Below are 27,913 nucleotides of genomic sequence, written 5' to 3'. Positions count from 1 at the left end.
TCTGTAAAGAAATAAAATGACGTTCTTACAAAAGCTGAAGAGAAGTCCTAAAAGATTTGTGAACATGATTTGTGATTTACATGAACGTGTAAATACAGTATGAACTACTGTAAAAGCGCATTGCTGATCAAAAATTTGAAACTGGGTGACTGGGAAAGTGGGAAATGTGTCTATACATAAAACATCTATCACCATGACCATGATTACAGCTATTTTTCAGCTGCTAACAACTAAGAAGTTATGCTATTATGATAGCAAATTAACCTCAGAATGCAAATGAAAATGTTACTTTGCAGTACAGAATGTGCTTTAAGCTATATGAAAAATCATACTCTGTACGAAATGCTAAACACATTTGTTAATTTTCCTGTGTTATGTAGTTTAAGTGAACTGTATACTTATCCAAAGCTGCTGCTTTGTACCATCTTGTGGTTTCAGTGATTCAGTAGTAGTATTCTTGCTTCATGTATCTCTTATACAGAAAATAGTAATTGAAATAGAAGGTCTTCTATAAGAGAAAATATCTTGTTTAAATGAATAATTACACTTATCTGAATAGATGTATCATTAGATCATGCTTCAGGTAGGTAAGCCATGCTACTGTTCAACAGACCATAACTTTTCTTTCTGATTATTTTGTTGCCTTACATTTCCATGTGATGTATTTTAACAACAAAGGCAAGAGCTTTTGAGTGTTTTTAACAAAAGCTTTGCAGAACTTCCCAGTTCTATGAAAAATAAATATTTTCAGTAATGGGGAAGGTTGTTAATCTTGTTAATCATCTGACATGGTCACTCACACCACAACAACACCCTTGTAAAATGTGTATTTGATGAGTTTGTTGTCTTTCTACTCTATTTGGACTTAAATGCACACATAGTAAACACAGTGTGATTTATATAACATGCAGAATATGGCCAAAAATGTGTGTGCGTGCATACAGACCCAGTCCACAGAAGAGCTACAGTGTCTGATCTTGTCTCTAACACTTGCATCTTTTTCTCTCTGGCTGGTAGAACATGTGGGTAGCTCCCTCTAGCAGTCCCCTGCCAGGCACTGAATTTCTCCCTCGATTTTAACTAAATTAACATTTTCTCTCTTTACTTAACCCACTGGCACAGTACTTTTCTTTTGCAAACATTGTGTGAAAGGGCTAGAGGCACATTCTTTGTGAAAACTGTACATTCATAGCAAATTGATAACATATCATTAATGGTGGTAAACATCACTATAAAGGCAACTGTAATAGGAATCAAGTGACTAATAGCTTTTGTGTGCAGAACAGGTGTGGTACATATCATGGAGGCTGTTGTAAGCTTCAGAAGGTTTGAAAGCTCTGCTACTGAATGTAAACTATAACAGTGACAGCAGGGCTGATGGGGAGGTGTTTTTAAAGACTTCTGGCATGTTAACAGTGACAGAGAGTACTTTTGGACCAGTGCTTTGCCCTGTGGCCAAAAAAAAAAAAAAAAAAAAAAAAAAAAAAAAAAAAAAATCATTAAAAAATCTGGGCACTCTGAAAGGCAGGAGATTATAGTAAAGAGATTTGCATTGCAAATAATTTGGAAATATTTGTAGCCATGTAAGTGAGTTTTATGTAATTAAGGAAGTCCAAATGAATCTTGTGAAGAAGATGCTTACATGGTCTTTTACTCAGAAACAAATGACAATTGACTGTAGAAACTGATCGTGTATGTGGATGAGAGAGAGGGTAGTTGAACACTGGAACAGGCTCCCAGGGGCAGTGGTCATGGCATTGTCCTTACCAAAGTTCAAAAGGCGTCTTGACAATGTTCTCAGACACATGGTCTGATTTTTGGCTGAGCCTGTGTGGAGTTTGGAGTTCAGCGATCTTTATGAGTCCTTCCAACTCAGGAAGGGATTCTGTAAGCACATAGTATTTATTCTGATTTATCATAGTAATCTGTGATACATGTTTTCATTGCCTGTTTTGTGATGAACAAACTCAAAGACTTTCTGCTCAAAGACATATTAATGCAGTGTTATATATGAATGTACCCCAAGATATCAAAATTCTCTGTATTGAAAGAGTGATCAGTTGTTAAGGAGAAGTATTTACAAAATGTATACACAAAAAGAACATTTTCAACCAAATAAACCCTCAGTAAGTTTCATCTAGTAGTGCTGTTAAATTGCTTTGGTAGAACGGAGAATGCTGCGAGCATTTGTTAACGAGTCCAGGTGCAATGACAGATAGCAGATTTCAGAGTTTTCCCAATTGTTGGGAATGTCACACTTAGATTTCAGAAATGGAACAGAAGTCTTTAGGCTGACAAGAAAATAAGAACACTGTCCAGGCATTCTGCTAAACACTCCTAATAACACTCCTAAACTCCTAAATATGCTGAGGAAAATATGAGGACTACTCTGAAAGTAATTCCTCCTATTTTATTATGCTGCTACACAACATTGGAAGTGAATGTTGTTGGAATGGCAATAGAGTATTCCGTTACATTTTGTTGCTGTGTGAGAGATGGCAGCAGAAGGGTATTCTGTAAAATGTTGTCTGGCATGGAAATGCATATGAAGCAAAGGTTTGTCATTGAATTCCTCTACAGGGAAAAAAATTCACCCACTGACATTCATCGATGCTTCCTTTGGTGACCAAACAGTGGATGTGAGCACATTAAGACAGCGGGTGGTGCGTTTCAGCAGTGGTGATAGGAATATGAAAAACAAGCCACGTTCCAGACGGATATACACAGCTATCACACCACTAAATGAAGAGCATCTCTGTCAGCTCATCCACATAAGTTGTCAGATTCTGACCAGGGAACTGTGTACAGACCTGAATCTGCATTAGAAACAACAATGGCAATGTTGGAATATCCACAGAGTTTGCACTGAGTCCCACAAATGCTCATGCAGGAGCAGAAAGAATACCATATACAAGTTTTTCAGGATCTCTTGAACCAATATGAGGATGCAGGTGACAGTTTTCTGGATCACATCATTATCAGTGATGAGACTTGGTGTCACCACTACAAGCTGGAGTCAAAGTGGAAGTCCACAGAGTGGTGACATGAATTCCTCATTGAAGACAATGTTTAAAATGCAGCCCTCTGTGGGTAAAGTGATGAGTTCTGTCTTTTTTGGATAGGAAAGGGGTTATCCTTGTGGATTTCCTGAAACACAGACAAGCCATCAACTCTGACTGCTCCATTGCAATGCTGACTAAGCTGAAGGAGCAAACCTCAAGGGCCAGTCTAGAGAAGACAACTTTTCTCTTGCAACATGATAACACCAGGCTCTACACTAGTTTGAAGGAACATATGGACAGTCTTGGCTGAACTGTCCTACCACACTCGCCATATAGTCCTGATTTAGTGCCTCCTGTGACATTGCCGTCAATAACCCAATCGTCCTGGAACCTCAACAACGGGGAAGAGAGACATAAACACGGATGCCATGGGGTTAACTCTCCCTTCTGGACAGGTACCCAGAACTGAAGCATTAACTCTTTTAACTCCCGGTGCACTACATGATGTTATGATGTAGAATACCAATAAGCAAAGTCATAAAACTGTAACACTTCTGCTTAGCTGCAAAACATCCCGTTTGCTCCATCCCTCTTTCACTTTCCCAGAACCTCATTATCAGCAAGTTGGCATTCGAAAGGGTTGAGCCAACCTCTCCATCTCCCACATTCTGACTTACATCCTTTTGGGCCAATGAAAGCTGGATTGCATGGGCAACATTTTCCTAGCAATGACACCTTCACAGCTGTTGTGAAACAGTGGGTCAACACTGCTAGTGGAGATTTTTACAAGCACGGTATTCAGCTTCCTGTCCATTGCTGACCAAAATGCACAGCTAATGGTGGCGACTGTGTTGAAAAATAATGTTTTGTAACTGAGAATTTGCTCTATCAAATAGTGTTATTATACTCATTGCAGCTATTGTAGTTTCCATGGAAATAAATAGCAAGCATCACTTTCAGAGTGACCTATGTACTTACTGCTGTGTGCCTTAAATGTCTATAGAAATTTTTAGCTTGCACAAGTCTTGGGTTTTTGGTGTGGTTTTGTTTTGTTTGTTGTTGCTATTGTTGTTTTGTTTTGTTTTGTTTTGTTTGGTGGGTGTAATTCTGTGGCACAAGAGAACTGTGATTTTCATGAGAGCTCATCAAAGGCAATGGTTGCACTACCTGCATCCCCAGTGACCCCTGAGACACAAGGATTGTCTTTGAAAAGCTCCTTCACTGCCAGTTAGCTGCTCTTTTTCAGCTAAAATGGTGCTGAGAGCCGTCCTGACTGCCCCCATCTACAGTCTTCTTATTCTATGATCACTCATTTTCCTTGTTGTTCTCTTCAGTCTGCCAATAAAAGTCTGATGCATTTTATGAAACTGCTGCTCTGTGTACGGTAAACTGGGAAGAGTGACTGAATATTAGCTGACTATTTTGATCTCTTAAATATTTGCATCCTCCTCCAGACAGAAAATTTGCATTGCTTAAGGAAGAAGTGAGAAACATGCTTCTTATATGGGCACCAGTTACCAGTTGGGGAAATCACAAAAACTAGTTCTTCTTCCCAAAAGCCACAACGTAAAACTAAACATTTGATACATCCTTAAAATAAATTAATAAGCATAGGACTCTTTCGTATCATTGCAGACACTTAGTATGACTGTGGCATTTACTCCAAAGATATGGTAATATATTAGAGTAGCAAAAAACACAGGACCTTAATATACATAAAATACATACATAAAATAAAAAGTATGCATAAAATAAAAAAGCTTAAAGGCTTTGTGTCTTAAGTCAATGTTAATGTATATTTTCCATTTTCTTTTGCCTATCACACAAAAATATTCACATAATAGCATTATTCAGTGTGGAAGCTGAACAGTAACCAAGCAATACAGTCAATGTATTTTTTCCGTGTAGAATTACTATCAGAGTATGACCAATCCTAGTTTGCAGTGTGATGGAGTAAAAAGTCAGAGGGTACTTCTCCTTGTGCCAGAAGCACTAGGACTGAAAAAGAGTTGCCATTTCATTTGCAGCTGGCTAGATGTGACCAATAAAAGCAGCAACACAGTAGGAGGACTAGCAATAGGAGTGCCTTCTCCTATTCCATAAATAGAATTATGGTAGGGTTTCTGAATCATAGCTAGAAACCCTGGCTCCATTTCAGAAGTGCCTTCACTGATAGATTCTGAGCCTGGGTTTCTTTTACCAGAATTTGTAAAAAAAAATAAAACTGTAGTAAGAAATGTACATTTTGCAGAATAGTAAGAATACCGGGGATTTTTAAATAGTATGTGTTGGCTTGATACTAGTGGATCCATTCTCTCAGCTCTATGCCCACTGTGGCAATGGATTTCAGAGCAGAACATGTGGGAAATAAGCTGTGCATATAAGGAGAAACAGAACAGTATAGGCATAGTCTGTTATGAGAGCAGTTTGCACTTCTGTAGATCTGTGTGCTGAACAACCTTTATATACTGTGATTATCACCTACTGGAAATAACACGGTCTTTCTCCTGTTGGTTTTTGTTTATTACCAGTCTTGCTATGCTGAAACTTTCCTGTCTATGTATGGGAAAACTGAGTAAGGAATTTGTCAGCTTTGCTACACATTTGAAATGTATTCCTAGTTGTTATCTTAGATCTTGAACATATACCTATCCCTCCTCATTAACTTGCTACATACTGAACATGTAGTGCTACATGATAAGCAGGAAAGGAAGACATTTTCTCTGAAAGCTTTTAGTTCCATCTCAGCTACATTTTAACACTATGTCTAATTCTTCATCTTCAAAACTTCCCTCAGTATAGCTTTTCTTGTTCTGGATGTCTGAATTGGTCAACTATATGAACATAACTGTGGCCCTACACATCAACTAATAATCTTATGCTAATCAGATATCCTTCGAGAGATGGAGATAGTGTATTTCAGTACTTAAAAAAATGCTCTTGGTTAGGAAATGGCAAAGATAGTCTTCATTTTTAGAAATGTTTTTTTCAGTTCCAGAAAATATTGGTACATTTAATAATGAGCAACTTTTTTTTTTTTTTTTTTAATGAGTTAACTTTTTGTATACAGCATTTTGTCTTCACAGTATTTTTGTACATGGTTTATAAAACTGTAAGTCGAGAAGAGCTGTTGCTTGCCTTTCATTCATTATAGCATTTACTTATGCAGCAGCATCGTCAACAGCATCAGTGGATGTTGATGAGATGGCAGTGACTTACCTGCAATCTTTTTCTTCTCTTTTCATCTGTCTTCAGGCAAGGAAAAAACACATGCAGTGCAAAGTTCAACTATCCAATAATCAGTGACAAATTATATAATGCACAATTATAATGGTGTTAAGTAAGTCGAGATGTGAATAAACTCTTTTGATGAAAACCTTATTAGCCTATAAATGTGTCTGGGGCTTGGAAAATTACTGTGATACAAACATTAAAATGAATATTCCAATTCTACCTTTATTCATAAGCTGTATTTTCTTTTTAATTTACTTCAAAGGAATTATAATGCTAAATATCTTAGTAATGATTTTATTAAATAAAACTGATTTATCTTCATCTGCTTCTGGCTAGTTCAATAGTTGGTTGGCAGTTACACTTAGAATAACAATTATGGAGGCTAGGACTGTTTAGAAGTGACAGCTGACATTCAGTTGACAATGTGATTCATCTGAACATTTAAACAAATGAGAAAAGTGTGGATTCAGTATTTCCTCTGAAATAATTGGAATTACTGATTCATGGAAATATAAGTAGTATCATTATATTTATTCACTAGGAGAGATTACATAGTTTCACATGACTAAGTGCTTCACCCTATGATATGTGTTACTTCTAGTGGTAGACCTAACAAATACGAAATTGTTGTTTTTATTTATTTACTTACGTATTTACTTATTTATTTTGAAATAAAATATTCTGTGAATGCTGCTCCAGAAGCAATGCCTCCTATTTTGTTATGATGGTCTACATCAGAGGCTGATGTTGATGGTATGGCAGTACAGGTTGAACCTTCCTGCCAATATTCCATTACATTTGCTGCCTTGCAACAGATGGCAGCAGAGGGGCAGTGTGATAGAACTGCATCTGACATGGAAGTGCGTATGAAGCAAAGGTGTGGCACTGAATTCCTCTACAGGGAAAAATAAAAATAAAAAAAATAAAAAAAATTGAGTTGTACCCATTGATATTTATCAACTCTTGCTGAATTTTTATGGAGATCAAACAGTGAATGTGAGCACAGTGAGGCAGTGGGTGGTGAGTTGCAGCAGTGGTGACAATATTTTGAAAGACAAACTATGTCCCAGGCAGCCATGCACATTTTTACAACAGTGGCATAGCTGCTGGTGGTGACTGTGTTGAGAAATAGTATTTTGTATCTGAGAATGTGTTCTACCAAATAGCTCTTTGTATCTGTTGTAGTTTCCATGGAAATAGATAGGAGGCATTACTTTCAGAGAGACCTATATATTATTGTACATATGCATGGTTGTGGGACACTGTGAAGAATGACTTTGTCTACAGCTTCAGCCATAGCAGAGTTGGTATTGAGCAGTGTCAGAGTGGTGAGGAGATGCCAATGCTGAAAATGCAGTGAGGGTATGGTTACACATAGAGATAGACTTGTGTTGTTAGCAGATTAAGTCAGTATGTCAGGACATAATCAAAAATGCTAACTGTGGGAACTTGATCTGGATTCCTGTGCTTATGTCTACAATGATAAACACTCAGGCAGAATATAGGTTAATCTCCATGGTGAAAGAGGAAGTGATTAGGATGAAATCTCTGTGCTGTAGACATCTGGAGGCTAGTTGGTTTGCTTTGAAGTGAATCTAATCAGGTCTCATTGGATGAACAGTAATGAACTGATGGAAAACACTAGATGCACTCTCAGAGCTTATCTTTTAGTTTTGTTCAAGACGAATCCAGTTCAAGTGCTCTTAAATCACTTTGTGATTCAAAGCAAAGCAAGTTTGCATTTGCACCTGCAGTCCAGAAGGCCAATGGTATCCTGGGCTCCATCAGAAGAGAGGTGGCCAGCAGGGCAAGGGAGGTGACTGTCCTCTTCTATTCTGCCCTCGTGAGGCGCCACCTGGAGTACTGCATCCAAGTCTGGGCCCCCTAGTGCAGGAAAGATGTGGAGCTGTTGGAGAGGGTCAAAAAGAGGGTCACAAAGATGATCAGAAGGCTGGAGCATCTCTGCTATGAAGACAGGCTGAAGGAACTGGGCTTGTTCATTCTGGAGAATGCTGTAGGGAGACCTCATTGTGGCCTTCCAGTACTTAAAGGGCGCTTATAAACAGGAGGGAAATCAACTTTTTACACAGGTAGATAGTGATAGGACGAGATGGAATGGTTTTAAACTAAAGGAAAGGAGATTTAGATTAGATGGTAGGGTAAGTCTTTTATTGAGATGATAGTGGTGAGGTTGCCCAGAGAGGCTGTGGATGCTCCATACCTGGAATTGGGTAAGGCCTTAGGCAACCTGATCTGGTACTTGACTTAGTGGCTGGTAACCCTGTCAGAGAGGTTGGAACTTGGTCCTTGAGGTCACTTTCAACCCAAGCCATTCTATAATTCTATGGAGCTGAGGCAATGGAGATGTTTACTTCAGAGAGATTTGAACTAAAACACTAATGTAGACTGAATTTCTATAGTGGTAGACTCTGAGAAACAGCATTTCAGAATCAGGGCCTAGTTCTGTGAACCCCAAATCCTATTATGGCAGAAAATATTCCTCAGAAGAAGTCCAGAAAGATAAGCCTCCCTAGGTTTAGCTAATATTTGTCAATATATCTGTAATTATAAAGACCGTCTTGCCTCCCTAATGTCGTACAGTCATTTCAGACAAATCCTTTCAAGCCATTTTTTGTGCAGAGTATTTTATTATTTTCCTAATATGAGACTGCTATTAATTCTACATGGAGGAAAATATTATTAGGATGTTATATTTCTGAGAAAATAACAAGTATACACCTACAGTTTTGAGGAAGCAAATGAAAAGACTGTTGTCCAGCAATCTTTTTAAAGTGTGGAACACTCTTTGAAATAGGATCTCACATTAGTAGTAGGCAGAAAAATAATTATTTCCAATTAACAACCTAAGACTGTAGCACAGTGTCAGTTTTGATTTATTTCATAAGGTTTGAAAACATTTATTGTCTCTGTTGGCTTGAAGCTTTGGTTAGCTTGGCTAGCACTGTTTTGAACAATGGAGCAAAAATCTAACTGTCTGCTATATCTCACTATCTGAAAAAGACTGAAATGTGTAATTTAGAGCAAATACACATACACAAATTTACTGCTTGAAGTGAAGCTGTCAAAATCAACTTTTGTGCTTCAGAACTTTTGTTTATGGAATTAGAACGCCTGATGGTGAAGTCCAAGGGGGACTAGAACAGTAACATATGTTGCTCTTCAGATATTAAATAGCTAATTTCTTCTGTCTTGTTCATACTTCTAGTCAACAGATTTGAACAGACTTCTAGTCTATTTTTGACACCTATTAAAGATTCCATTAATTGGATTCTTTAAGTAGTTCTTATTCATCCTTAACTCTTTTGTTATGTGTTTTTTTTAAAAAAAATCAACCTTCATGCTGCAGTTCCCAGCATCATCAATTTTAATTTGCTGTCCTGTAGGGCATTTTCTTGTGACAGACTTTTAAGAGTTTTAAGTTATGGTTCTACGTTCACTTTTTTTTTTTTTTTTTTTAAAGAACAACAATATAGGGCAGCTCTTCACAGGTTATATATTTCTTATTCCCTCGTTCTGAGCAGCACAACATCAATGGAGGCTTGAGGTTCAGTCCTATTTTCATCCAAGAGGAAATTCCTAGCAGGTCTCTGAAATGAACTTTCCCTCCATTATACCTGTTAATTTTGTTTTGTTTCTATATTGATAGACTACATATGGAGGAAGTCCTCTGGAAGTGTGAAAGTATCATTAATCACAAATTTAATCTATAAGTTTTGAAAACCAACAAATGCAAGACTAGCCTATTATTTATTTAATATGCTGAGGATTTCATTAGATTATCACATTTTAAATGCCCTGTCCTCTTTATATGGGTATGTTCTACTTAAATGCAGTGCTTATCTGTAAAAAAAATTAAAATTTGATTGCTCTAATTGGTAAATAAAGGAAACAAATATCATTTCCCTTCTGTTCTGTTAATTATATTATATCACAATTTACATTGACTCTGCTTTCTTGTATAAACTAGGAAATATTTTGTACCTCAGGATCTTCTGACTATAGACCCTGGTCTTTTTGAGTCTTGTTTGTGTTGACTAGAACAGTGTGAGAAATTCTTTAAACAGGTCTGGACCATAGTGCCATTATTTATGGGCATGAGCAACTTTAATTTAATCATTATTCTAGAGAAATGTAGTGACATGACCCTGAAAATAAACAGAAATAGATCTAACCATTAGATCTTTATGTTAATTCATATCTTGAAACTGAAAAGACCGAGAAGAACTGAAAAAGAGGTTTTATCTCTTTTTTTCTCTTTAAACAACTATTACTTTCCAGAAAAGGAGCAGCTTGCTCCCTTCTAAGCCATTTGGTATCCATAAATTGAATCATTCCAGCATGAATTGTGATTGTCTCTTGAATAGAAGTGGTGACTTTATCTGGAGTACATAAGCATTTAAGGAGCAGTGGAAACTCACAAGCTGAGAAGAAATGCTCTTGAAAATTCCTTACTCTTACGAGAAGATGAAAGTTTCAAATGGGAGATTGCAGTCCATTTCTGTTAGAAAATCAACTGTTACAATAAATTCATAAAAATTCTAATTCTGCAAAATGTAGAATATAAATATTCACTCTCCCTACAACATACTGACTTTAATAGCATTATTTCTAGTTCATAACTGCAAGCATTTTTGTTTATCTTCTTAGGATCTAAGTCTATCTGCAGTAAATTTGTTATCCATCTAACTTAAGCTAAGAAAGATGGATCAAGTTAAGTTAATTCTGAAATATTTCTATTTCATTAGTTCTCAGATACTTTTCTAGGGAAGCAGTGTTTACAAGCACACCTGTAGGTCAGTTTGCATAATAGCTGTGTCTAGCAATGAAATTTTGCTGTTTTCAAGTACTTCCTTCATTAGCTTGTTTTCTGCTTTAGTTGTTGTTTTGTTTGTTTGTTTTTTTAAACTTGAAGTACTATAATGATGTGAAATTACAACAAATGCATGTCAGAGCAGATGCTAGGTCTGGTAAATCAATCCATCTATATTTTAAAGAGCGCTGATTCTCTTAAAATAATATATTTTCTATTTTAAGGTAAACGCACAAGTAGATCAGTACTTGCAGCATGCTGTGAGTTGATCATGTAGTGATTTGGGTTTTTCAGACATCTGTTCTAAAATTTATTGATAAGGTTTAATCCTGCAGAATGGGAGAATTGTATTTATTTTGTAGTCACCTCATCACCAAAGTAAATTTTTTCCACTCTAATTATGTATAAGCTAAAATTGTATAAATTAAAGTAATTGTGTGTATTTGTGCACTTACTGATTACATATCCCAGGTGGAAAAATAGAATATGAGAACCTAATATAAATTGCAGGACCTGTCTTCTTTGGAGGAATGAAGAAATTCTTAAGGGGAGGTTTTTTTCCTTTTTATTTTTTGGTAGTTGTGGAAGATTTCATTAATCAGTTACAAACATCTTTCAGAAACCATCATCTCTTACAGCTATCCAGCTGTTACTGGGACCTTTACAGACCACCTAAACATGGTGTTAAGTATTATTTATTAATTACCAACAATATTCATTAAATTGTTTGTGTTTTCCAGACAAAAATGAGGTTATGGCAATCTAGTATTGCTTTGTATAAATGCAGTCGACTATAGGATTATTGTTCTGTCTCTGACTAAAATTATCAGCTAATAATTCTCTAATGTCATGCTGGAAGTACAACATAAGCATCTGATATGTCACTGGAGCAGAGCTGAGGGTAGGAATTTATTCTTGTATCTATGGGTAAGGATGTGATGTATGTGACATGCTTCAACAGTTGAGGATCTGCTTCCTATGCCATGGCATGAGTTGGGAACGCTGCAAATGGACCTTTTGGACCTTTTCTCTCCTCAGCTCTTTGACAGCTTTCAGAACATCGCTGGGTATGGCTGTATAGAGCCTGATGAACAGAGAGGCCCTTTGTTTACCATCTTTTTCTGAATGGACTGTCCAGACAATTACTTCTCACTGTTCCCTTTTATTATCTGCTTCACTTGATAAAATGAATTTCAGTGTAGTATGTCTTGGAGACTCCTGGACTTCAGGAAGTTGTGAAACATAAACGTGTAGTAGGAGCTTATATTTCGAGTATGTTTGCTTGTTTCCTTTCAGGGATTAACTTGAAAAAAAAAAATAAATAAAAATGCAGGTTTTCAGAAAATTGCTTTTGAATAATTGATTTCAGTTTCAAGGGAAAAACTTTTTACTTGATCACACCTCAGTGAAGAATGATTTCAGAGCTGTGAGGTGCGAGCACAAGGATATATTGGCATGGCCCTCATTGTATCTAAGTTAAAATTTGCAAATAAACAAAAAGATAGAAGGTTTAGATTAAGTATAAAATCAGGTAACTGTAAGATATGAAAATCTTTTTTCCCCAAAGGTAGCCTGAATAAATCAATATATACATACAGCTCCCTCTAAAGATATGCCAAGATGAAATGAGTTTGTTTTTGGCATGTATTTATAACACCATCAGTGGTGATTCAAACACTAAACAATTCTCCCAGCTCTGCAACTGGGAAACGGGTTAGAATTAGGTCTGTTGGAGATCGCTAGTTCTTGTAAAAGAAAGGATTCAGCAACTTGAACTGATTTTATTTAAGAGAGGTTTTTACAACGGCAACAATGAGCATTCGTTTTGATCTCAAGAAGCTTAAGTGGCGAAGATTCATCGTGTGGCTGCAGAATATGCTGGATGCTTTTCTATGGCAGATGCAGTGTATGTGATCCAAATCACAAATTGGATTACATTTCTCTCACACACAAAAAAGGATATGGATATTTTCAAATTTAAGTCCCACTCATTTAGGGTACCAGCTGCTTTATCATCATTTAGTCTCCTTTTATTCCACTAACAGTTCTGATATAGTTACAGTTCTTTTAACATCTCATTGAACATAACAAAAATATACATTCAATAAGCAGCTGATTATGCAGTCTGGTATAACTGGATGGTATAATCCACTGCAGGAATAACAGAAAAGTAAATTCCACATATTCTGTGTAAGTAGGGAAACCAGGCATGCTAGCTTTGATTTTTCACCTCACATTTGCATGAAACCAGTGTAAAAGTGGAAAGTCAAACCCATTATTTTCTTCTATTTAATCTCTTCCAAATAACAGTGCTACACTGCTTCTTGACAGGGTTTAATTAAAGGCTGTGGAGATTTTTCTTAAAAGAAAGTTTGAGATTCTTCAGGAAACTCAACTCTGCATTCATCTGACCAGGAGAAATGTGGCAGAGCTCTTGTCATCATTATCGTATTTATAGCGCATGCATGTCTTTGTCTGAGGGTTAAAATAATTTCATTTATATATAAAAATCTGTCCCCGTGAGCAGTGCTTAAAATGGTTTTCTAATAACTGGAGGAACAATTCCACAGTTTTTCTTTTCATAAACAAATTTGAAGTGAAGGGGAAATATAGATTCACTCAGTTGTTCTTCCCTTTCAGAGCAAGGTTCACTTGATGTTGAATATGTACTGTGAAACTCTACCTAGTCTTCCAACCCTACTTGCAGTCCCTTAGGCTTCTTTTCTGTGCACTATATAAAGACAAAACACAAAAGCACCATTTCCTAAGATTTTAAATGTAGCTGAGAATGGTCAGCTTAGACATTGTACATACTTATTTTTGTTCGAATCCAAATTCCATTACGTTTTTAAAATTTAAAGATGAGAAATATTGTTGACGTGTCTGTGTTCAAGGTATGCTTACTTGAAAGAGAGCAAATTTGATCACGAAAAAAATCATGTGCTGGAAAAAAAGAGGGGAAAAATAAATAGATAGTGAAAGTTGACATGGTAGTCTGATTCTTTCTTGCCTAATGTCATTTTAGGGAGCATAAAATAGACTTTGACATGGAAAAATGACTTAATTTTGCTGAAAAAAACAGATTTCCCTAGATTTTATACTAAATGTTTCATAAATAAGACTGGAATTACCAGTAAAGAACAGAGGCAGTTAGATTTTTAGTCATCTTTCTTCAAAGATCACATCTCAAAATTGTTTAGTTACATTTGTAGTAGAATTGGCTAAGCTTTCAAATTTGACTGTTGCTTCTATGATATGTTTACTTTGCTATAATTCTGTTTCTTTCATTGCTAAAGGAAATTTCTGTCTATTTAGTAGTCAAAAGAGTTTTGATGTTTTCCTGTCTGTCAAGAATTGAGAAACAGAGCAAAACAAAATGAATTATGGTCAAAGCTCATTTATCAAGAGATCAGTCTTGACACAGTAAATTATAGTATGGTCTGCTTCATAAAAATATATATCAAAACTGTTACTCATTTTAAATGCCATCTGATACCTATTGGATAAAAGCACAGAAATTTTAGACATCAGTTTTAAGGAGTTAGAGTTTAGGAGAAAACTTGTTCATTTTTATACATAGGTAAAAATAAATCTCTGGGTAAAGGAAGACACACTGTAAGAACAAAAACTGAACATACTGCTGAATGGAAATTTTCACTTTTCTAAAGCAATAATGATATTTCTGCAGAATTCAACTAATAATCTACTGAACAAATGTTGTATAGGAAGTTACATAGGGAAACTGTAATTGTAAAAATAATTGACTGATTTCACATGGTGTGTATCCAAAACTTAAAAATATGTCCCAATTTGCATTTTTTTTTCTTACCATCCCATTTGATTCTATACTGAAATGCATCATAGGAAGAAAACAGTAAATTTGACAAATACATCTGTCAAATACAAGTATACATGCAGTAAATAAAAACTTACATTGTGTGTAATAGATTTGGTCCTTTGTCTCTGAGAAGTGAGCTTTGCCTTAAGAAGAAGCAGAAAGACCAAAGAACTGCTGCTTTTTTCCTACTATTTCAAGCCGCCTATGATGGATCTATGTCAGCTTATGAACACTATGATGTGGATATGTATGGACATAACTGCTTCTTGAAATGTTTAATGACTTGATTTGAGAGTAATGTGTTAGGCAGCTGTAGAAGCAGGATGAGCAGCTGTCTGAAAAATATTTTAACAGGACTGAGAAGTCATAGAATCATAGAATCACAGAATCACCAAGATTGGAAAAGACCTAAAAGATCATCCAGTCCAACCGTTCAACTATTACCAATAGCTCCCACTAAACCGTGTCCCTCAACACGACATCCAGTCGTTCCTTGAACACCCTCAGGGTCAATGACTCCACCACCTCCCTGGGCAGTCCATTCCAGTGCCTCACCACCCTTTCTAATGTCCAGCTTGAATCGTCCCTGCTGCAGCTTGAGACCATTCCGTCTGGTCCTATCACTAATGACATGAGAGAAGAGGACAACCCCCAGCTCACTACAGCCTCCCTTCAGGAAGGGAGCAGTGAGGTCTCCCCCTAGCCTCCACTTCTCCAGGCTGAACATTCCCAGCTCCTTCAGCCTCTCCTCATATGGCCTGTGCTCCAGACCCCTCAGCAGCACCCTCCTTTGAACAAGTCATAGTAGTTCTTTAAAGAAAGCAACTCTGTAATACTGCAGAGCCCAGGACTTCTGCTGAAACTGGAAACTACAGTTTAGTAAGGAAATGAAGGAGTTAGTTACCCTCTAGAGGGAGGAAAACCGCTTAGTAACAGTCACAGAGGGAAAGACTATGCTGACACCAGACTTTCAGAGTCTGAGATTACAGGCCAGGTAATCCTTTAGATAAGAAAATCCATTCTTACTGGGTTTTTTTGTTTTTTTTTTTTTTTTTTTTTTTTTTATTATTATTTTTTTGTTTGTTTTGTTTTGTTTTGTTTTGTTTTGGGGGGGGGGGTTGGGTTTTTTGGGGGGGTTTGGTTTTTGTTTTTTTTTTTCATTAACATTGAGGCTTTTCTCAGTATCTCAGATTTTTTAGCAGTCCCATATTTCAGGTAAGCTGCTATGACATTTTCAGAATCTGCTGTTTGAGAAAAGCAGAACAGTCCATTAGCTGAGGAGGATTTCCAGAGGGACTGAAAGCACAACTGTCAAAGGGGCTCTGTGTAATTTATCTGTCCAAATATCAGTTGGCTCCAAAACTCCCTTGCTTAAAGCCAATACTGTCTGAAACCCATGCAAGACAGAATGAAGTGCAGGATTTCTTTATAGATAAAAGTATAATCTTTGCCTTCAGCATAGATTGGCAGCACTTGGAGACTTACTTGAGGGTTAATCAAGCATGTGGCAAGATCTACAGCAATGGCACTCCTTGATTTACAGATACAGCTTGCTATCACATGAAAGTCAAGTGACTTGAAATTGGTTAAAAAACTGAACAGGTTCTGCCACTTTATCAACTGTTTTGTGCATTAGTGCTGTGAGTGAAAGGTTTCCTTTGAATGTGACAGTAGGAAAAGTGCTATTCGATTGGTGCTACTTTCTAGAGAACTCTGTTCTTGTCAGCTTGTTAATGAAACACAAATTAAATTCTTTGACATGTTATTGTTTCTTTTTTTGTCCAGAACAGTGACAAGAATTTTGCATCTGATTTTTGTATATGATTTTGCATATACATACATACATACATACATACATACATATATATATATATATATATATATATATATTTCAGAGACTGAAAGGTAAAATACTTTAAGAAATTAGTAGGGTTTTGTTAGAATTGTGCTTTCTGGAGTAAAAATAACTTTTCAATTTGAAGTCCTGCTGTGCTCAAAATATGAAAGTTTTACCACCTTCAAAGGAAGGGTAGTTCTGTTGCTCGAATTCAGAGTGATCAACCTCTGATCTGACCTTTCTGTCTCTCAGTGGAATGATAAATGCTTCCCTTCCTTGCTCAGATTGTCAGTGTTGTCAAGGACTGAGTTCCCAGAACTGCCACTTTTGTGAAGCTTCCTTGTTGTGAAAATGAAACATTACACAGAAAAATACTTCTTTATGGGAAACTTGTTGGTAATACCCATATATTACTTCCCTTTTTAATCTATGTTTTTAAATAAAATTTCTTATCTTCAATACCAATTTTTTAAAAACCATATTGGTATATTCCATGATTTGATATCCTTGGAATTATCAGTTACTGGGTTTTCAAAAGATACACAATAAAACATAATGTACATTTATGTTTTTTTTATGGAATTTAGAATTAAATTTTGGTGTCAGCAAATTCTTGTCCTTAACTTTTAAGAGTTAATTCTGTTACTCCTAGAAATGCTGGAATTTGATGTCAATATTATATCAAATGAGGTAAATTTAAAGAACATGAGTTACCTTGACTGACCTCAAACACAACTGGAAGGGGACAATGAGGACTTGCTGCAGTGTTCCCTTGTCCAGAATGAACAAGCCCAATAGCTTCAGCCTATCTTCACAGGAGAGGTGCTCCAGCCCTTGGACCCTTCTCTGGACACCCTCCAACAGCTCTACATCTTTCCTGTATTGGGGGCAGACACGGACACAGTACTTCATCTGGGGCCTCACAAGAGCAGAGTAGATACAGAAAATTACCTCCCTCCCTCTGCTGGCCACTCCTCTTCTGATGCAGCCGAGGAGGGGATGGTAGTCATCCAGCTTTATCATACGTGGTACACTCTTCTTGCTGTGCCAAATGCAGGCTCTCAGCAGATAGCAGACTTCTCTAAAGATGTTATCCAGATTGCAGATGGGTGCCTCGGTGCCTCTCAGCAAATAATCTCCAATTACTAAGACCCTCTGCCTCTTTTTTAGTGGAACTGATGTGACTCAGATCCTTGGTTGGACCTTTTTAGTGTGATCACCCGTTTCTGGATCTGAGCCACTATCCATACCTTCTCCCTCCCACACCAGAGCTTGTAATCTATTGGGTAGTGTGACTTCACGTGCTAAAAGCAGTCTTCTTTTGCCCTGAGCAGAGACAAAGGTCCAGTCTCCCTCACACTGCATGTGTTTACCATCTGTCAGATCAGAAGTCTGCTTATCTTCCTCCCCTGGCTGGGCCCCAAGACAGGGCTGGCTGGCTGCCTGTGCCACCACCAGGCATCAATCTTTCTCTCAGACTGCTGAATGCATCTCAGCCTGGTGACTTCATCTCACACAGCCTTGTCAGCTGCTCAAGAGCATTATCCAGTAGAGCACACATGCACCCAGAGCACCCCTCACCTACTTCAGTCCCTCAGAGTGTTTGAAAGCAGACCACAAATTGTGTCTTTTTACATAATGCAGCACATATAACCTCGCTACCCAGAATATGTAGAAAAATTCATCTTCATTTTTGTCAGTCATTTCTTGTATCTTCATTTGGGCTTGAAAATTATAACTCAATGCAAGTCTTCGAAGTACTTATTTGAAAATAGTAAAAAACAAACAAACAAACAAACATCTGCCATAAGAATTAACACTGACCTATGACAACGTTATGAATCTTTTGTGGGAGGAAGATTCACCATTTTTTTTCACAGTGTAAATTTCAATAAGCTTTTTATTAGATTAGTAAAAGGTAATTCTAATCAACTCTTAACATCCTCTGTTCATGTTACCAGTTTTTACCACTACCCCTCTGACATCTTCCCTGCATTTCTGCCTCTTTTCAGCTTTTCAGATCTTTTATCAACATTTACTGAAACAACCCCTTTTTACTCAAACTAAAACTTGGTTATGTTTATGGAAGAATAACCATTTGCCTCTCTGGATATTTGACCACATTTCCATGGTTGGACAGCAAAAAATGAAGTTGTTACACAGGAACAGGTTTCCTGTCTATCCAAAACTTGAATGTTATCTAATTTCCTCCTCCATCAGTCTTTACTCACAGTTGTCTTTATTAACATTATGGCAGTGTTTAACAAAATTAGTTTTTTCAGATTCAAGGGACCTTCACTTTAATACCAAGCCTCACTTTTTTAATGTCTACTTACTAGAACAAAGGAGGCAGTCTAGAAGAGAACCAGTATTTGCTCACATATTTTAAATCAGTTGTGAGCTCAGTCATATAATTTTACTGGGACAAGTGCCATAGAGTGCTGTTCTTTCAGGTGGTTCCTTGCTGCCTGCTGACATTTAGAGTGGCGTACCTTGGATCTTATCACAATACAGAGCATGAAGCATCTGGAGCTTTCACTGCTGCTGCTGTAATTTGCACACAAACTAAAACTAGGGGATATCAGACTTAGCACAGAGTTCTGTATTTCTGAGAAAAAGTCAGAAGTATCTTGACTCAGGGGTCACACTTCATAGTTTCCTTAGACTGACTTCATGAGTCAGTTTAAATCGAACCACTGGACTGTGACCCTGAAACTATCATAAACTTACAGAATCAGAATTTGACCTTTCCTTTTCTTCATAATAAAGGTGTAAAATAAGAATAAAAGGCCACTTTCCCCATCCCTTGTTCATCTTCTGCATTTAGACTGATGATGTGAGTGTAGCTATTGAACACATGGCTTTCTCTATTACTTTAGATGTCCCACTTTTGATTTAGAAACAGATCGTGATTCTCCTGAGACATATTTTTCCCTCATGTGCTAGCACCAAACATGCACTTAGCAGAGGTGCTGCAACTAGGCATCAGGAAGGGAAAGAGAGAGGGAGAGACTGATGACATGGCTTCAGAAAGACCTGATGGCCCCTAGTTATTATCTGAAATAGTCTTGTTTTGGTGACTTTGGGGTCTCACTGTTCTCTTGTAGTTGAGAGAAAAATAAGGAGGTTGGCTGTAGAGCAAGTTTTATTTGTACAGAATGTGGTTTTATTTTTAAATACTTGTAGGCTGCTTGCAGTTTGCAAATAAGGCGTGCTTTCTCTCTTCCAAATCAATCACTTTCAATAATAACAAGCAAACTGGATCCTTACGTTCGTGTTTGGCCTTTAAGTACCGCATAATTAAGGAAAGTAGCAGGTTGCTGAGGTAAGGGCTAAATACTCACTAAAAAGAGTCTGTGGACTTCTACCGTGTTCTATTTTGAGAAATAAATTCTTCATTCAAATTAAAATCAATCTTAAAACTCATTATTGTCTGTTGAAATGCCACTTATTTTAAGATATTAGTCTAATTTTACTTTCAACATTCTTAGTATGATATACACAGGAAAAACAAAATGACTGCATTAGTAATATTACATTTTGCTTTTTTGTAATATTTTGTCTTTCTTTTGGAATGTAAGTAGTAAAAGCAAAAAAAAAAATAAAAAAAAAATATAGTTTCAGTATATCATTAAACCAAAGGTGATTTTACCTATGAAGTTGTATTTCTTCATCCATCCCAAGATGGGAGAAATTCAGGAGAATTAGCCTACTAAAACTCACAGGAAGATGTTTAATAACTTTGAGTATAAAGAAGTAGCGGAATTGCTTCAGGAAAGTCAAAGTTCTCTTGCTTAAGATTCTTATCAAAAGTACTTCACAGACAGCCCACTGAGGAAGTGTGCCTTGGATGAAGAAAAACCCTATGGAGTAGCAAGTGCCTAAGGATACTTCCTAACTTGGATCTCAAATGCAGTTAGTTATTTTTAAAGATAAGCTTCATACAGAAAAAAATATATGGGAAATTCAACTAAGCTTAAGAGAAGAGATTATGTTATTGTTTGTTGCTGCATGACATTAACAATCGTACAACATGACTGTGCGCAGTTCATCTCTGAACACATCTCATCTGATATATTTTTTTGGAAGCATGTCACATCATACAGCACTTTATCAGGTTTTAACAGGAAATGTAATTTTTTATTGTTATTATTATTATTATTATTATTATTTTAAGCCAACAAAGTACTTGTAGCATAGTAGAAGAACTATGGTCTCACAAGACAGATTTGTATTAGTTTCAGTTTGGCTTCTCTGAATTCTCCAAAGTTATTTGGAGATAGGTACGCTGAGTGTCAAGTTTAAGGCTCCAGTATGGGCTGAACAGAATAAACATGCACTCAATTTTACTTTATTCCCCCCTCAATAGCTTCCTAGTTTTTAAATATTTGTTTGTATTGAATTTGTATATAACTTGAAGTGCTACTCTTTTTAACGTGGGATTTTATGTTGCAGTTCAATTACTGTATAAGCAGAGTAATGGCAGTGTACATCCTGAAACTGAAATATATTACAGTTACAACAGTAGTGCCAATTATTACTAAGGGACTGCTTGGATAGTCAGGAATATAACTTGGTGGACTTCGTAGTGTCACGTGATCACTGGGCTTGATGATCTTGAGGGTTCTTTCCAGCCTAAATTACTCTATGATTCTATAAATAAGTGTAATTGAGACTGTGAAAAGGACATTCTCCTTAAAGTAAGTAAATTTATGTGATGTGATCTTCATTCTGTGTTACACTGAAAACTGATAACCTTGTTTTCACTTTTTGGTGAAACTAAGACCACTTGGAGAGACTGCCTTTGCCCGCATGGTGTAAATAAGTGTTCATGACAGACTCCTTAGGAAATGCTACCAAGAAACCTTGATTTTATTTATGACTCCCTTTTGAGTCATAGACATGGCATTTTCCTTGTCAAAAAAAACAGAGGAAGAGGTCTGAAGTATGTTCTTCTGGGGGAAGAAGTCTTTTGGGGATCTGACACAGAAAGTCAAAACCCAGCATAGAGAAAGGACTACAGTTCTTTAAAGTCACATCCAAACTTTTTGGAAAGAAAAGGCATTTTTGTTTATGATTTTCAAAAGGAAGGACACAAAGACTTATTAAAGGCCATGTTCTCATTCTCTGTATGAACATTAAGATATGTCTCTAATTGCCCTCAGTATGAGTAACGCTGGGAAAATATGCACCATCCTCCATAGTTTGAGCTTTGGTAATGTAATAAAAGGGACATATATCTAGGGAACAGCCAATCCAGAGATACATTAGAGAGAAAATATATGCATCCGAATTCAGGCTTTTTTTCTTTAAAAAAGAGCAGTTTGATGGAAGCACATTTTTTTTCTCCTTCATGTGATAAAATATTCAGAGATCTGCCTGTTGTGGGGAAAAAAAAAAAAAAAAAAAAAAAAATAGTAACTCATTCTTTTTAAAATAAAATTCCACAAGAAGAGTATATATCAGATTTTAAAATACAGTAAACTGGTCATTTTTCCTTGCACTTTCCAGCATATAAAATGTATGTGTCTGAGCATAACATTCATGTACATATTTATAATCGATCATCTGAATAGACGGAGGGATGTCAGTCCAGCTTGGCATCTGCTGTATGCAGATCATGCCATGCAACATTATTACAATTCAGGTGGGTGATTGTTTTAAATGGTGGAATTACATTAACAAATCCAATTGTGTTTTTACCACAGGAATTGAAATCAAAGTCCTGTAGGCCTAAGGGAGCTGACACTGTCCAATTAAATGAAAAGCATGTCTAATTCTAAACGGCTAACAGAAACTTAATTACCATGGATAATTAGAAATAACAGGATTTGAAATGAAAAATTACACTTTATAATTCTAATCCCTAATTTCTGGTGCATGAATTCAGTAGCGAACCCACACATAGCAAATCTTGAGATTAAAGGACTGATCAGTTGTTATCATTTTCTCTTGAAGCAGCAAAATATGTGACTAGCTGGTACATACAAACCCACATTTCTTCTAATACCCCAGCTAAAAACACCGCTGTAAATAGAACATTGCTAAAGTCTCTCTTTTGGCATGCTCAGACCCAGACTTCAGTCCTGCCTCTCTCACAGACATGTGACAGTACACTTCTTCTTGCTAATGGCTTCAGGTCTGGGGAATCTCTTCACTGCTACCTGGGATTTTTAGGAGGCATCATCACCTTACTGAAATGAAACCGCTTTTGATAGAAAACCAGGACAAGTCAAACTAAAATTAGGATGACTTCGCTGTGTTACTAGAAATACATATGCTGATATGGACTGTTGTGTGCTGTCCATGAGCATAAAACTAGTGAGGAACAACATGCAGGTCGTATAGTGCTACCAAAAGAAACATGTTTAAACTCCTTTTAAGACAAGAGATATACAATCAAAACTGATACTTTGTCTCCCATCACAGAGAGTAGTCTCTGGTCAAGGACTGCTTTAAACAGGTAATTTGACAGTGGGCTTATTGATCATAGTCAGTGTACAGTATCAAACCACTTACAGCTTACTTTGCTGTTTTATACAGCAAATGCTCATTAGCAATTGCTTTTAGTGCACCTTGTCTGTCTTCCATGGCAGTCTGATCCCATAGCACAGTTCTTGATCATAATACTTCTTTCTTTCCCCTTCCTTCAAATAGTTAGAAATAATCTTATTATTCCTGAATTTATGTTTAAATTCATCCAGTCTTTTTCTCCTACACTGCTTTACTTTCCATTTTATATTATCTATATGATCCATTATAACAATTATGCAAAAGACTGTATATTTGATCTTGAAATGTTTCTATTTATATATAGCTTATTCAATTAAAAATAGCAGAAGCTTAATTAATCCTTACAGCATAATTTAGTTCTGAAATGTAGTATTGACAAGAAAAAAATAGTAATCATACATCTGTAAATATACTTATCCGTACTACTGGATTAAATTTAACTCTTTTTAGACCCAGATGTTTCTCTCCTTATTCAGAGGAAACATATCAAAGCCATCAGTAGCTATTACTGTGTCCAGAGGCAAGGAATAATTAGATCTCAGTTCTGTGGTGCTCTGCACATGAATCACAGATCAGAGTTTATTGCATTAAGAAATATACCTCAAGGTTACAAAATCAGAACATCAAAGAACCTTCACACTGCACAATGCAAGTCTCTTATTTCGCAATCTCATGGATAAAGTATTACTAAAAAAATGCACTTTTTTTTTTAATTCTTTGTTTATTACAGGATATATGAAATATTTGTAAATAAACTAGTACTTTCTCTTTTGTAATCAGGCTTCCTTTTTCACCTCTGCATTTTGACTGGAGTGATATTACCCAAAGAGCTAAAGGGGCTCCAATGATGCAGTGAATGTATCTACTTATGTTAAAAAAAAATTTACCTGAGCTTTCAGTCAGCTGCTGCAGGATAGAGCTTTGTGATATTTGGCCTACATTTATCCCACCTACCCAGGCTGACTGGGCCACAGTTCAAGCTTCTGGCCCACTAGATACCATGTATTGTGTTGACACAGTCTCCTTGGTGTGGGCACCACTGCTTTCCTACTGTCCCTGTGTCCAGGATTGGTTATTTCATGTTCCACCTCCAACTCTCTGAGCAAACAGACCATGAAGCCATGCAGGTGTTGCAGCACTTATAAACTTCAACTTCTGCTGGCCCAGCAAAATGCTGATTTAACCAAAATAATACAGGAGTTGAAAATGCTTTTGCACAGAAGCTGATAAGAGCTAATCAGACATCCTCTCTACTCAGAAACATATGATTCAAAAATGCAGCATCCTTCCTCTCTTTTCTTCTTTAAGTCTATCACTCTTTTGCAGTATGAGTCTTCAGCTTCCCTTCTCAGCAAATGATTTTTTTTCTTCTATTAAACAACTGAAGAGTGTCTTCATTTACAGAGTAAACCTTCAGGTGGTATGCTGACTGATTTCATTATGTCATCTTCTTCAGGTATCTGTTATCCATCTCCCACTTCTCTGATACTGAGCTTTGAAAAACTCTTTAAACTTAAAGAGTTGCCTATTTATAGCTGTGTAGTATTATTATTAAATCATCATTTTGCACAGAAGTGAAAAAAAGAAATCAGAAAGACTCCTTCAAATCATTTAGAACTATTAAATTCTGCCTTGACCTGCTTCCAAACTATCACATAACTGAGGAAAGGATGAGCTGTAAGTTGTTAGTTGTTTCTTTCATTGTTTGTTTTGTGTTTTGTTTTTTTCTGTATTGCTTGCTATGCTAAATCATGACTATACAAGAATGTTTCTAGCCTGGTAGTAGGTGCTCTTGCACCTTCCATTGGAGTTCAGTACTCTTCCTGTGATTTGCATCTTTAAATACTTCACTGAAACAAACACAGCAAATACTTTATTTCTGGTAAAAATTAACTTCACTAAAATATTGAAATGATGCCATCTGAAATACTGTTGAACGGTATATGTGCATGTTAATTATCAAACAAGATCACTTGGAAAAAGCACTTCAGTTTTTCATCCATCTATTTTTCTCATGTTTATGTGCTACCTCTGCACTAACTTTTCTTCAGGGATGTCACTGTAATGTGTACCTAAATGCCTGCCACAGCTGATCAAAGATGAGTTTTACATATTGCTAGTGATTCAAGACTGCTGCTTTTTCAATTGAAGCCCCTGTGCTCAGTTGCTCACAGGTAGCAGAGGTTGGCCTTTCAGCCACTGCAGTGCTTTCTTAAGAAAGCAAAAAACCCCATAAACTTCCACCTCACAAGCTACTGGCTCTGTGTCTTTCCTGAATCTAATTTATTCCACACCATAAATTTATATCTAATTTATATCCACTCTACAACCTTACTGATGCTATATATTTTGTCCTATTGGTAGAACATCTGTCAGCTGCCCAAGAGCTGGCAAGCCTTTGAGCAGCAAAGCTCCCCATCCTCTACATCCAGCATCAGGAGTCCTTGATTGAGTTCCTGTCACTTCTTGAAACATTGTTCTGTTCTCTCTTCTCTTTTTCTCTGGTTTTGGAAATTATATTTCTTGTACTAAAGGTCAGGGTGTCTATCCTGATGTATTTTCAGACATTTTGTGCCATTTAAAAAGTAGTAGTAGTGGTTACCACTACTGCGAGGCTGACATCTGGGCAAGACCTCTACAGTGCAGGTCATCCTGCAGGCTCAGTGAGGCCTGGAGAGCTTTTCTGAAGTCAGCTGCACAGACACTATGGTGGTAGTATTTGTTTTCATGGGTAAAACGCAACCCCAATGAACTAAAGCTGTACCATACCATACAGTAGGTATGGGAACGTATACAGTGGAAGAGAGCTGACTGACTTTCTGTGTGTAGGCAGATTAAAAAACATTTATTTTGGCTAAATGCAGCCTCTAAGTCTAAACACAGTCCACAGAGTCTGTAAGAGTCACTTACTCTGAGATATCTCTGCAACAAGATGTGTTTGTTACAGTCTAGCCACCTTTTCAAGCAGCTGTGATTAAAAGAAATATAGCAGTAAATTGGTCTGTTACCCCATGGCTGTTAATTTGAATGCTTCCAATGCCTTTAGTAATCTAGTTACATAATGTATTTTTATTTGATCTGAATATGCTAATAAAGACTCTCATGTCTGAAGACAAGGGAAAAGTAGCCAAAAAAATGATAGTAAAGGAAGAAGATAGTTATGTTACCTATACTTTTCATGACGAGTGTATGAGTGTTTTTTAAATCTACCAAAAAAGCTGAGTAAAGAATGTACAAGTGATTTTTGAAGTGAAGTCTGCATTATCTGTTTATTAACCAACATGTGCTTGGAAATGAAGCTGTTGTTTTGATACTGATTTATAAAGATTGAAGCTTTATAATCATCAAATTACATTAGAAATCATTAATTCGTTTGAATATGATGACCTTCTGAAACCAATGAGATTCCTTCTGTATAAAATTAAATACATTATCTAATAATAGGCAAATTTAGGCACTGTGAAGGTTGGAACACAAAAAAAGTAAAGGGAGGAACAAGTGTAGTATGTCAAGAAGTTGTTAAAAGAAATCCATTTTTAGCAAATATATTTTTGATAAGGACAAAATATCCTAAACGACCCTGAGATTTATCTAACTGACTTCACACAATTTACAGTAAGCCTATCCAAGTTCAGCTCATTATCAGCACCCAAAAAAAAATAATAAAATAAAATAAAATAAAATAAAAAATCAAGAAAAAAACAAGTTCTGGTTATAAAAAGTAAGGCAGAGCTAAGCATGAGACATCTTAAACAACTACTAAAAAAGGATATGATAGAAAATGAAAACAGCCTTCCAAAGTATATAAATATTAGGCAAACAGGATAAAATTATGTATGCTTAATCCAAGTATTGACTTCTATTTTTTGCTGTAATAAAATATCAAAGCAAATAAAATGCCTTCTACTAGAGAAAAAACAATATAGCAAAGAATTTTGAAAAAATGAAACTAAAATCCCTTTTATAATTCATTGAATGTTGTTAAAGTTTTCATTGCATATTGAGATAATTCCTGTGTATCTTTTAATTGCAAGTTTTATCTCAGATTTCTTAAGAAAATAAATTACTCAGCGCCTTCCATATGCCATTCCTCATTGAATAACACCTACATGGCTCATGCTACCATGCTGTAGACAGAGATACTCAAGATTGAAGACAAGTGGTTTGACTCAGTAGGAAAAAAGAAGTGCCTTGAAGAATAATCCAGAATACTTTTTCATTCCTCATGTTTACATGTTTATATGAGGAAAGATGTATATTCTCCATGTGGTTAGGAAGTGATTTTTGTTCCGTTCTGTCTTGCTTTTCTAACTAACTGTTCCATTTGACTATGAAGGGCATATGGCTGCTTGAAGCAAAGAGGAAATCCTCTGTGCTGCCTCTTTCTGGAAGCAGGAGGTTATGCTTGTCTTTTGGGAGTGAACAAGCACTGCTTCATTCTAGACTGACACAAATGGCATGGGTTTTCAGTCAGCTGTGCAATGGCTTAGAAGATAAATGAATCACCCCCAATGCTTTCTTTCACTGAGAAGTGCCCAAGCTTTCAGATTCCAATTAACTCAACAGTTAAAAATGTCCATTCTGAAAAATGTGGTCTCAGCTGTTGACCGAGAGTTGGATTTGAATGGTTTAAGGCTAAGTAAATGCAGTACTAGCTT

The 27,913-nt window shown here is 36.4% G+C and overlaps 1 protein-coding gene across 10 annotated transcripts in view; it reads left to right on the top strand.

Moving 5' to 3' along the window:
• The window catches only part of PPFIA2 (PTPRF interacting protein alpha 2), a 286,892-nt gene that overhangs the window by 104,723 nt on the left and 154,256 nt on the right, over positions 1 to 27,913 (top strand). The window lies entirely within an intron of this gene.

This window comes from Excalfactoria chinensis, chromosome 1 (assembly GCF_039878825.1).
Source record: "Excalfactoria chinensis isolate bCotChi1 chromosome 1, bCotChi1.hap2, whole genome shotgun sequence".
Lineage (NCBI taxonomy): Eukaryota > Metazoa > Chordata > Aves > Galliformes > Phasianidae > Excalfactoria > Excalfactoria chinensis.
Note: the sequence above shows the minus strand (reverse complement) of the source record. Positions and strands in the feature narration are given on the sequence as shown.